Genomic DNA, 13,405 nt, shown 5'->3' with positions numbered 1-13,405 from the left:
AACATTGGAGAGGTAGCCTATGGTATTACTTTGAAAGGCTAGCACTACTCCACTGTAATATAATGACAATTAGTAGCCTTATATGAAATCAATCTGTCTTTCATCTGTAGGATTTTTATTTCAATAAAAACCGTTCATTTAACCATAAAAAAAGAGTTGAACCCACTTTTTTTTTGTATTTTTACCATAGCTTAGGGAGTTAATCCAAGAACATTTTCAAATTCTGCCTATCTACATTGAAAATGATTAAACTCATGAATACTAATGTGTTCTTTGAAACTGACTGCTACGTTAAGCAAGTGAAAATCAGAATGTTACCTAAATGTAAAATCATAGGCCTATACTTTATATGCGTTTATGAATGTGTTTTTTCGTGACTTTTTCGTCAGATTCTCTATATAATCACTTAAAAGATTCGGACTAAAATTCAATTAGCGGCTTTGGTACTTAGGTTTTCTGGTAGGGTGCTTTTGGGGAAGCAATTCCTTATAATGTATTGATAATCAACAGAACGGAGGATGCCACAAAACGGCTTAAATACAAACAATTTAGCTTGTTTTTTATAGTCGTATTACACATTTATCATAAAATATAATAGAAAAGAACACATTACAAATTGTTGCATGGAAAAACAGATTAAGCTAACTTTTTCACATTTTTAGCCCACACTTAAAATGTGTCCTCTTTTATTCCCATTCTAATATGGAACGCGAACATCGATTATTATGCCCGACAGAAAGAGGCGCAAGATGCAGGCCGCAGTACACGCGCACGCAAATACTCCACAGACCCGTGTGTTATTATAAATAATAATCGTGAACGAAAATACATTCCACGCTGCAACACATTCTCAACGTGCTATGTCAATGGACTATGAACAGTTCTTAAACACGAATCTAGATCATTCCAATAAGGCTAATTTCTTAAAATATCTTAGGGCCTAAGACATTGCTACAAAATGAATTTGTAGCTTAGGCCTACACAATGATCCACAGCCACGCAGTGCGTGAAAAATAAATTGAATAAGGATAGGACGACACGGTTCAGATTTTAATTTTATTAGTACAGTAGTAGAATAGGTGTAAGCATATTGCTATTTTTGACATCAACGATGCCATCTTTCTTGTTTTCAACATTAATGTTCTCTACTCAGCACTTATTGAAACGTGCTCGTGGGTGGATTTTCTGGCGTGAGTGTGTCTAATAGTGATTATTCTGATGTATTTTGATGGGTAAACTTGACATGTTATACGCTTTGACACAAATTTATTGATTTTGAAAATCAGAATTACCTAGGCTAGATCACAGATGATATACCAACAAATTGAACTCACTGTCCCTATAGTCATTCGTTCCATTAACTAATTCATATCAACGGTACGTGGAATAATTTTAAAAATAAACAATGCATAATTAGACATCAAAGAATAAACAATGCACTAACCATAGTCTTAGCAAATACTATAGGCCTATTTCTATGCTATTACTACTACCGGTACTACTACTATACTGCTACAGTGCTGCTGCTACTGCTACCTCTACTACTACCACTACTACTACTACTACTAATACTACTACTACTACTACTGCTACTGCTACTGCTGCTGCTACTTCTACTATTACTACTACAGCTGATGCTGTTGCTGCTGCTGCTACTACTACTACTCTACTAGTACGGTACTACTACTACTACTACTAATACTACTACTACTGCTACTACTGTTGCTACTACTATTACTACTACTACTACTACTACTGCTACTGCTACTACTACAACTACTACAGCTGCTGCTGCTGCCACTGCTGCTGCACTACCACTACTGCTACACTTTTTTTTCATAAGAATATTGAGGCTGAAATTGCTAACAAAATAAAAACACATTGAGGCTGCGGTAGGCCTAAAATGCCAAATGAGTTTCTATTAAAAAAATGGAAAAATCAACAAATGAAGTTAGTCACATACAGTAGTAGTAGTTGGTGTGACTATGTAATATCCTCTATAATACAGAAAGTAATACACTGCAGTACAAAAATAATTTTCTTTGAAAAGTGTGTAAGATAAGAACAAAATAATAACATTTTGAGCATGAGAAGGGCAAAAATAACAACACTGAGGCAAAATTTTACTGGTTCTTAAAAAAAAATCAGTTGTTGTTTTCTCGTTCTATGTTCAATTTGAAACGTAATAACCTATAATGTATCGTATTTAAGTTTATATATTTAAGTCTACATGCATGGAACACTGTGCATAACAATGATAATAAAGATACAACCTCTGTATGTCTACATAAATTAGGCAGCGTTTTAAATTGTTCTCATTCATCAACAACACTCTTTTCATTGAAATAAATACTGGATTTTTTTTTTATCAGTCGGTATAAGATTAGAAAGAAGCTGAGTGCGTAATTTTTCTGCGAAATATTCATTGACTTTAGTATTCTTGTCAATAAGTAAGATCGTAACAGGATTTTCTGAACAATCTAGCGTCCGTCACAGATTGTGTGGGTGGTGGTGGTGGTGGTTGTTTTTAGAAAATTATTGTATTGTTATCCACCAATAACATAGTTGTGTAAATGACGTTTCAAATATAATAACAATGACACCAAGACTTTTATATTTAATTTATTCTTTTGCTTTTTTTTATGGTGAGTGTTTTTGCTACTTTTTAAAGTATTTATTAATTCAGTTATAATTGTCCACTGAGTTTCTATTTTTTTTCAGGCTTGCCCAACTCAAGATTTCTCTTCTCGGGTACGAGCCTTCTTTTTTATTGCATGTTTTCATTACTCATTTTTCTTTTATCTTATTGTATATTCTTTGTAATACATGTCAATGAAGGAAAATAAATGTTAGTTTAAATTGAAAAAAGACAAACGCCAAGACCAACACAAACAACAAGACTCACAAAAATAATAAAATAATGTATTTAAAATTTTGAATTAATTGACTTTTTTTTCCTTTTTAAATTATAGTAATTTGGTGTATATTTTTATATTTTTATTTTGTAATATGAAATTAATTTTTAACTTTTCTAATGTAATTATTTAAATATTTTGATATTTCTATATGTATTTTTAATTTTGAATTAATTGACTTTTTTGAAATTTAATTATAATAATATGGTGTATACTTATATATATATATATATATATATATATATATATATATTTTAATTTTTGTAATATGATATAAATTTTTAACTTTTCTACTGGAATTATTTGAATGTTTTGATATTTCGATATGTATTTTTCCACCTGACTTGTTTTCCTATGTTATCTTTATTTGTTGATTGTAAACAAACGTTTTCAGCCTTTGGCTGTTGTTTTGTTTTGTGTGTTATACCTTAATAAATAAAAAAATTAAAAATAAATAAAAAAAACACCAAGACCAACACTAACAAAGACGTTAAGACCAACGCAAATATCAAGACCAACTCCAACCAGAACACCAAGGCCAACACCATCACAAACGACAAGACCAACACCAACAAAAAAAAAAAAAGAAAAAAAGATCAACACTAAAACAGACACCTAAACTAACACCAGTACAAACATCAAAACCATTACCAACAACACAACCACCAAGAAAAACATCGACACAAACACCAATACAGGGCCAACACAAACACAATCTTCAAGACCATAACTAAGAATAACACAACACCAACACCAACCAAAACACCAAGACTAACAACAACACAAACACCAAGACCAACACCAACACAAAACAAAAATCAACACTAAAACAAACACCAACAACAGTACAAACATCAGACCATTACCAACAACACAAACACCAACATAAAGAAAAACACCAATACAAGATCAACACAAACACATTTTCAATACCAAGACTAAGAGTAACACAATCACCAATACCAACACCAACCAAAACACCAAGACTAACAAAAACACAAACACCAAGACCAACACCAAACACCAAAACCAAGATCAACACTAAAACAAACACCAAGACCAACACCAGTGCAAACATCAAACCATTACCAGCAACACAAACAACAATACAAGACCAACACAAACACCATCTTCAAGACCAAGGAATAAGACAAGCAACAAGACCAACACCAGCAAGACACCACATGCCCGTAGCCATGGGGATTTTTATGGTTCGGGCAACCCCCTCCCCCCCCTTTTTCTAGTGAATCCCCTGTTTTCTAGCCAACTTTCTCGATTTTTTGAATGAGTCCCACTCGGACGGAATGTCTGTTTTTAACTTACCCAGCATTAAATCAAAATTTAGCACCTAATTCATTATTTGGTCACCCGTTTTTAAATTGTAGCCTGCGATACAAGCCTACATTCATAGAATATCTTAGCTTCAGAAATTGAACGCAACTCCGGCAAACCATGACTTTACGATGGCTCACACAAGGATGGCAAACATCGATAAAAACCCGGCTGCCGTCTCAACTTTCACTGGCCTTTGGCTGAATGTTTGTAAGAAATGCACCAACCGGTAACGAAACCGGTGGCCGTCTACCTGGAGTAACTGGCGCCACCAAACGAAGCTAAAGTTTTGCGACTTAATCCACCAAATGCAGCTAAAGTTTTGCGACTTAATCACCTGATTGTGGATTGTGTGGTAAGTAAATTCCATAGCCATACTGTCCATCGCGCACACTAAACTATTTGCTGATGGAGCATTTTTGGAAAATTAATAAAATATTATTAATAAATCAACATGGTCCATCTCAGTCATCATACATAGTCAGTCACAAAATTAGGAAGTTTGTTTTCAACAGCAGACACACACAACAAATGGAGTGCGTCAAAACGAGTGATTGTTAATTTTTAGTGATAAAGAATCGTGAAACGTGGTAGAATAACTGACTTCGTTTCGCCCGCTGTTGCAAAGAAGAAAATGACAGATAGTCCTTTAAGGTGGGTTATTGATTTCAAAATCAATTAGCCTAGCCTAGATGTTGACTAGGCTAGCTGGGCTGCGCTAGGTTTGCTCCTCGCTCATTTAGAGACCGGATTATACCCCGACGACATCAAACTAGTGTAGGCCAAGGCCTAAGTACAGTAGGATGTACTACCAGGCCATTCTTTTGTTGTAAAAGTTAAAGTACATACAGGATGCGCCATAGGCCTATAAAAAAATACATTTTGTTAATTATTATTGGTTGGCCTGGGACCTAGGCAGGCAGGCCAGCTTTACCATCGAAAGTCTTGGGATTCGACAATGACGTCAGTGCACATGTTTACAAACGCTATTGATTGGAATGCAAATAGACGCACTGAATTTCGTTTGTTTTATGAAAGATAGTATTTATCGAACATTTATCTATATAAAAACAAGATTAATATTGTAGAAATTGTATTTCTAAATATTTTTATATATAATTCATATTTCATTTGGTAGACAATAAATATTCAGTAAGATATAGGCCCTACTAAAAACGATTATTAATTCTGAAATGTGCATCACATCTCAGCTATTATTAATCAGTATGTATTAGGTTAAAGTCTTAAAATAATAATTTCGAATTAGGCCTAGTATATAGCAAATAATTGTAATTAAAGTTTAGGTTCCCATGATGTCAGATGACGTATCGAATATGGTGCTATATTTTGGGCTCTGACTTAATTTAACGATTGCCCTGTCAGTTGTAATGACAATATTTGTGCTTTTTTTTTAGCCATATACTAAAACTAGTACTATTATTTTCAGTGTACAAGAGGAGAGTCAAGAAGAAGTTCAGCTCCTACTTTATTTTGCAACAGGCAGCTACTATTTGTTTATATACTGGAAGATTCATTATTTAAGTTAAAACAAGACAACACTTCTTAAATGTTTTATATATTATAAAGAAGCACAGTACATAATTCTTTGTACATTACTTTATATATAATAGCTTTTTTGGTTTTATAATAATAAATGTGTTGAGTATATTATTATTGATTAGGCCTATGCGATGAGGTTTTTTTTTTTGTCTTTCGGTGTGATTTAAACATGCCGATTCTCAGAAAATATTTTCAAATTTTATTATATTTCCACCTTTTTATTACATTACATTTAAACCACCTTTCGGTAATGCTGAACATTTTAAATGGAACGGTAAGGATGAGAAAATCCAGAGAGTGAAAACAATTGTCCAAAAGGTTTCCTAGCCTGATATTCTGCATTAGCCTATATACTAAACAGCTCCACCGATGTTCTTGGTGAATTTGAATCGGATTAGAAGTAATTTGATTTCACTGTTTTTGTAAACGGCACAAGAACAGCGCTAGCCATCGAAACACATGGTGTAAGGCGTTGGAATTTAATCGGAAGGTCGGCGGTTCGAGACCGATGCTCGTCACACTGTTTGTATTCTTGAGCAAGACACTTTATCTGCATTTGCCTCTCTTCGCATAGGAGTATACATGGGTACCTGGTAGGAGGTGAATGATTCGGACTGAAATTAGTAGTGCTGATTACACGCATAACTAGGAATACTCCCCGGGGAGTGGTGGGGGTTGCACGTTCTGTATGATAGATTGTGTATCCAATGAACAGGGGAAACAGCGCCTTGAGCAGTTTTCTGGATAATGTGTGCGCCAAATAAATCCAATAAAGTAAATAAAACATTGAGATTAATAATGCACCCATCACTATCAAGAATTTAAAACGACAGAACAAGATCATCGACAGATACATTTAAACTAATAGTATAAGTAAAGAGATCGACAACTAAAAATTGTTATTTGTTATTTTTGATGCCAAATGAAGTCAAGTCAAATCTAAACGGCCTCGCGATAATTCTGAACATAAATTAGAGTTTATCTGTCGAAATGCAAACCAAACACATTAACCACATTGGAATCAAACATGGAATTAAAAACAAATTTTGGAAAAGAAATAGTGTAGGTTAGGAGTTAGCAAGACGGCAGTTTGACAGAAAAACCAAATGTCTTTAAATAAAAATGACAAAACGTATTAGGAATGTTATGAAGAGTATCAGAAAAGGGCGAAAAAATAACAGAGTAGGACTACTCAAAAACTGTTACAGGAATAATCGATGAAAAAGCAGTGTACACCTGGTCTCTCACAACAAATACACGTGTTGTCCCACAAACGCACGTGTTGGCGTATGCTACCGTTAGCGCTAACCGTTAGCACCTGTGTGAGAACGCCCGATCGGTTAGCGCTAACCGTTAGCGGTATCCGGATACGCTAACGGTTAGCAAGCGCTATCGGTTAGCAAGTTGAGGGCGTTTCTATCATCAACCAAGCAACCAATCACACGTACGCGTTTACAATTTCCAGTTTCTTATTGGCCAGTGATTCGATCATCATATTGTTGGTATCCGGATCGGGATTTTCTCGCATGGACGCACGGCAGCTAACGGTTAGCAGGATCCGGATCCTGCTAACCGTTAGCAGCCGTGTGAGAACATAACCTTTAACACTGTCGTCTTGTGGTACCGTACCTTAGCAACAATATCTAAGGGGCGGGGCTTAGTGGAAAGGTCAATTAGTCATGTTTACTAAATGATTACAAGCAGTGGCTTATCTAGGAACCTTGAAATGGGATATGATGGTGAGAGGGGCAACAAATATGAAGTGTTTTGGGGAGAGGCTCGATGGTTAAGGGAGGGGGAGCTAGTTAACAAAATAAGGTGATAAGAAGTGACTTTTAATCTTGAACATCACACTTTTTTCTTTCATCACATTCAGTGGGGAGAGGGGAGTGGGTGGCGACTGAGGGCACAACCTTCGTTGAGAAGTGCACCCCCTCCCGACGCTCTACCTGCAATTTGTAGTGAATAAAAGGTTCTTTGATAATTACGGATGCGTTCGTCAATGTGCGATTTACTTTTTAAATTACAATTAAGTGTTACCCCCAAGGTATGTAAGAGACTCGGTGATATTCAAAATACAATTATTTAAAGTCCAGGCTGGTTTTTGGATCAGTAGGCCTATATATTTGCCAAAGATTGTGTATACGGTTTTAGTAGGATTAAAACGAAGACCATGAGATACATAATCATTCGCGTATACAATAAGTTTCTGAAACCCAATTAATGTTAAGCTAGTGTGCAACAAGTCGTCTGCATAGAAGAATACATTAAACTTGGATTTTGCATTAATTATACAACAACCAAGAGTTTGAATGCCTGTTACCAGGTTTTTGTAAAAAATGTTACAGATAAAAGGAGATGATAGGCATTGCGTTGTTCCTTTACGGATTAAGATATTTCTACCGATCGTGTTATTCCACTTAATATTAACACATATTAGCGTACCATGCGTGCATACATCGCCACCAGTCATCATTTATAGCATTGCTTCATTTATAAAAGATAATAGGGAGTGTGGCAATTGATTAAATACTCCTTCAGCATCGAGGGAACAAGAATAGACATTTGAACCTTGTTTATTACAATATGTAAATACATCATTGACAGTAACTGCTACCATTGTGGCGCTTCTACCATGAACACACCATAGTGAGCATTGAGGCTTTTTGCAAAATGCGCTACAGAAGTAGGGAATTATTATTATTATAATGGGATGGATCAAAATCAACATTAAAACATAAATCAAGTAGGCATAACTCAAAGATTTTGGAAAGGGTATTTGATACACTAACATGTCTATAATTAGTAGGGACTGTTGGATCATGAAGGACAGTTTTTTTTTTTTTTTGAGAATTGGGATAAATATACCCTCGCAAAATATCTATGGGACAACCCCATATTTAATGAAGATATTCAATAATGTAGCAATAATAAGCGGTAAGTTGGAATCAATACCGGTACCCAAACCATTACGATGCTTGGCAGGGATACCATTAGGTCCTGTGGCAGAGTTATCATTTAAACTATTAATATATTTTATAACATTATAATATGTAAAATATATATCTTTGTATGTAATATCCTCATTTTAGTAATTTTGGGTCATCCGGACTTAGGCAAGACAAAACTTCTTTTTTTTTATTTGGCTATACATAGGCCTATTAATATATGTGGTTTTGGTACGGGTAATTGTTTTAGTTCTCACAATTTTTTACAATTTACTTGTGTAGAACTGATACGAATCATTTTGATAGCACTTCATTTGACATAAAAAATATTCTGAAATAGAACAAAATATGTTATTACTATTATGTATTACTACTGTTTATGTTTACATTTTTTTCGTATATTTATTTGTGTTCTTGATTAGTTCTGCACGATTTTACTCGTGTAATTTCTTTTAATAACACTTCATTTGCCATAAACATAGGCCTATTTTATTATACACGTTTCATTTTCAAATTTTCTGCTTCTGAATACCCTGTACATCGCAAATTAAAAATTATAGAGTATTATTTAAAATTCGCATTATGTTGATCAACTATAGCAATACGTTACGCTGAGTGCACGCATCAGTGAAATGAGAAAACATAAAGAAATGCGTTGGACCACTGATTATATTACGTCATATCTGTTGATATTTCAATATATATATATATATTGATACTTATATATATACATACTAACCTGTATAAATATAATATATAATAAGGTTATAAACAGAATACAGTATCATGAAATTTGAAAAAATGAAAGCTAAGTGTGTAATGAAGCATGTTTCTTGATTACAAACGGCAATTACTTGATTTTTTATATAAATATATAAACCTACGCATGCTTGGTTGGCTGCTAATCAAAAAGTTTTCAAATAATTCATCAAATAATGCTTATAAAGACTTTGGATATGTATATAACTTAGGCTTACTTCTGAAATAGTGTAGTGATAAAATAATAATAATAATAATAACGTTAGTCTGCTGTATATAGTGTATAATACAATTACATTGCCTCTATGCGATTTACATAAGAGAAAAAATGTTTATAACAATCTACGTGTGATATGCACAATTTATTATTTAACCCATAAACGAGTCGACTGCGAATCGTACACAGAGGCCTGTGGATATGTTCGCTCGTCTGAAGGACAGATAATCCCAAAAGGTACCATAAGTCATGCATGCATGTAGAAAACGTTGATCACATTTAACCTAGCAGCAGACAATTGATATGCAAGCGGACGTTCATGACAATCGGTTGTGGCACTGAGTGGGGGCGGTGGGGAGGGGGGTGGTTGGATGAGTTGGAGTACGGTATCATGGATACAGTACATTCATCATCAAAGTGTAGGTCTATTTAGTCGTTCAAAAAGTATAGTTGACGAATCGACTTGGCATCTTCCGTTTAACTTTATTTTTTTCTATCATTTCAGAAGATTGAGGTTCAGAATTTAAGAGAGGTGACGTGTCAACACGTCAAAGGAGAAATGGCATTTAAAGGTACTAGCGACAACTTGTTTGACGTCTCTTTTACGAGTAATTCTTACATGTTATTTATTATCATTATTGTTTGGTATGATGCCTAAATGACTTGAATGAGCTACTAGCTATATTCACAGTATTGCATATTACCGTTATATCGCATCGATGGCATTGTGTTTGTGGGAAAATAATAACAATTCATAAGCTGTTCCTATTTGTAACTACGAATTCAGCACAATTTAATCATGCTTATGTTGAAAAATTATAAAGTAGAGATTAGAGTAATGTCTGTAACTATACTTCAATAATGAATACAGTCTTGGTTAAAAATTATGGTATCGATTTCATGTCCACTTACACACAAATTCTCATTCATGCCAATAATCTAATATTATATATAGGCCTAACCTAATTTATATAACCTTGATACGCTGGAACATTAATTGTAATACAGAAACATATTTCACTGGCAAGATGGATGCTGGTAATTGTAACGAAAATTAATATCGAATCATCAAGTACACACAGGAGTCTACCATACACTCTACCCCAACGCGCACTTATAATTACCCCGATCACACACCCACACAAACACCCGGTATAGAAATATTCAATTAGAAAAGGACGCTCTCTATGGCCGCCGCGATTGTTGGGGACCTTCTTGGGGTTCCCGTGTGCATGTCAGGTTCATTTTCGCTGGTGCGAAGTATTAAGAGTAGAATATGATGAAAAAAACTACTGTGCCTACTTAATTTCGATATTTGATTTTTGTAGCAGATGATACATTAGAATCCCCTACCGAATATGGCGTCTGCAGAGCGAGATTATGGATCAAGACTATAGAACACTTTATATATTTTCGAAAGGCCTTCATCAACTTTACTGAGTTATATATATTATATTATATATATAATATTATATATAGGTTCATATACATGAATTTTGTACAAGGACAAAATATTTTCTATTTGCACTATTTTGTTGTGGTCATAAAGTTGGGGGTGGGGGGTGTTGGGTAGAGTCCTCAATCGTCAGCTGCCAGTAAGATATTTTAGGGGTAGGGCGGAAGAAGAGAGTAGATTAACATTTATCAAAAAGAAAAAAAAAACCGGCTGACATTTATAACTTCAGTCAATCTTCATGATTACAAGCGTAATAAACACCTAAATGGTTAACACAAGGAGGAATCATAAGAGTCCCCATAGACTACGTTCGACGTAATGCTCAGCACACGTACTTGGCTATCTCATTAGAATGTGTAGGATATACTCGTGACGTCACTAGGATAGTAAATTTCCTGAATGTTTTCATTTTTTAGTGTTAGTAATTCTTGCAGATTCACTAATTCATGTTACGTTTTTATTACAGGTTTTATAGTCTTATTTGTGATCATATTTTCTGGCCCTACTTTTGAGAAGTGGCGATTAAGTATATTTTTAATCAACTACCCTTACACACGATATCATACTATATGATATGATATATGATGTGATATTATACAGTATGATAAAATATTATACAATGCTCCGTAACTTAACGTAAATAAAAGGCGATACATAAATATGTACGAACATAATAATAGACCAATGATATCATGATATGATACATGATATATAATATGCCTTATGCCATAGTATATGATATGTTGTGATGATGTGATATGATATGATTATGATATATGATAGATATGATATTATATGATATAACGACGAACAACGAAAGATTAGCGATATAGATAAGACAGCGATATCGGCAATAATTGATCCACATACATTAGCAAGCTTATATTAATTTCTGCAAATGAAACAACATAACTAGTAACGTCGCGTGATCACACTGAAAACATATTGTTGATTCGTAGATTATTAAAAAATAGTCACAATGGATAACATTAATTAAGAAGTAAATGGTAATTTCACTTGAGTTATAAGCCGAAGAGCAATTTTGCGATGCAATCCGGGTTTTTTAATTACAAAAACGGTAATGATTTATGATGAACGTATTTTCAATCATAATTCTTAATATTGCTCTTAGAAAAAAAAAAGTTCGACAAGGGAGAGAGTGTATCGACGTGAACAAGTACGATTTAAATTAAAGAAACACGGGATAAGTTCATTCAGAGTTTATAGTGATTTAAACATAATAACAGATAGTGATATCGTTTATACGGCCGAATAGAGTTTTATTCAACCTTATATTATTGCGGTAGGCAGGTCTTTGATTTGGCACTGTTTTCTTAATGGTATTTTATTTATGTTGTGCTTCAACCATGTTTTGTTGAAACACCCAATATTCTTCGCATTTTCGTTGGGTGATAACTGCTTTTGGTCAGAATTGTCCTTTTTGTGTATCTTTTCTCCATGTTGTTTTTGTCTCTTCATGTTTGGATGGATGTACTTTTGTTTTGTGATTTGTGACTCTTATGGACACCGTTCCTGACAATACACGGATGCCAACCGTTGATAATGACAGCATTGGCGCTGGTTCATAGGGAAGGTGTTCCATGGACCATATGGCAAAGTGGTGTTTTGTGACGTGAATTAAAGAGAAAAGGTAAAAGGATAGTTAATCATAGATAATGATAATGACGAAAGTGATAATAATAATAATAATAATAATAATAATAATAATAATAATAATAATAATAATAATAATAATAATAATAATAATAATATTAACAACAACGAGGATAGTAATAACAATAATATTAATAATGTTGGGAAAATTTATTGTAGAATTGTATTAACTCTTGGTATACATCAGTAGCAGCGGTGGCTCCAGAAATTTGCCGATAAGGGGTCAAACATGAGTCAGACAGAGTGGGGGAGGTGAGTTCAAACCATAGAGATATAATAAGAATACTAGAGCGCTAACCGCAATGTATTCGATGTTCGAAATACGCAGAACTGTGTGTGTACCATCCATAGAGCTATTAAACAACTAGAGTGTTGACAAGATGGCGGAGCAATGCAGAGTTGTGTATGTGTACCATCCAAGATGGCTGCCGTAAGAAAGCGTCACCTTCAGGCTTAGTATACATATTATTACCATAAATAAGCCCTCTGACTGAATATTATTTCATTAATGATAATTAGTATTGATAATGACAAATTATTAAAC

The sequence above is a fragment of the Anneissia japonica genome, unplaced genomic scaffold (assembly GCF_011630105.1).
Source record: "Anneissia japonica isolate Jap-2015-1 unplaced genomic scaffold, ASM1163010v1 scaffold585_len4108843_cov191, whole genome shotgun sequence".
Classification (NCBI taxonomy): Eukaryota; Metazoa; Echinodermata; class Crinoidea; order Comatulida; family Comatulidae; genus Anneissia; species Anneissia japonica.
The sequence above is the reverse complement of the archived record's forward strand: the minus strand, read 5'-3'. Positions refer to the sequence as shown.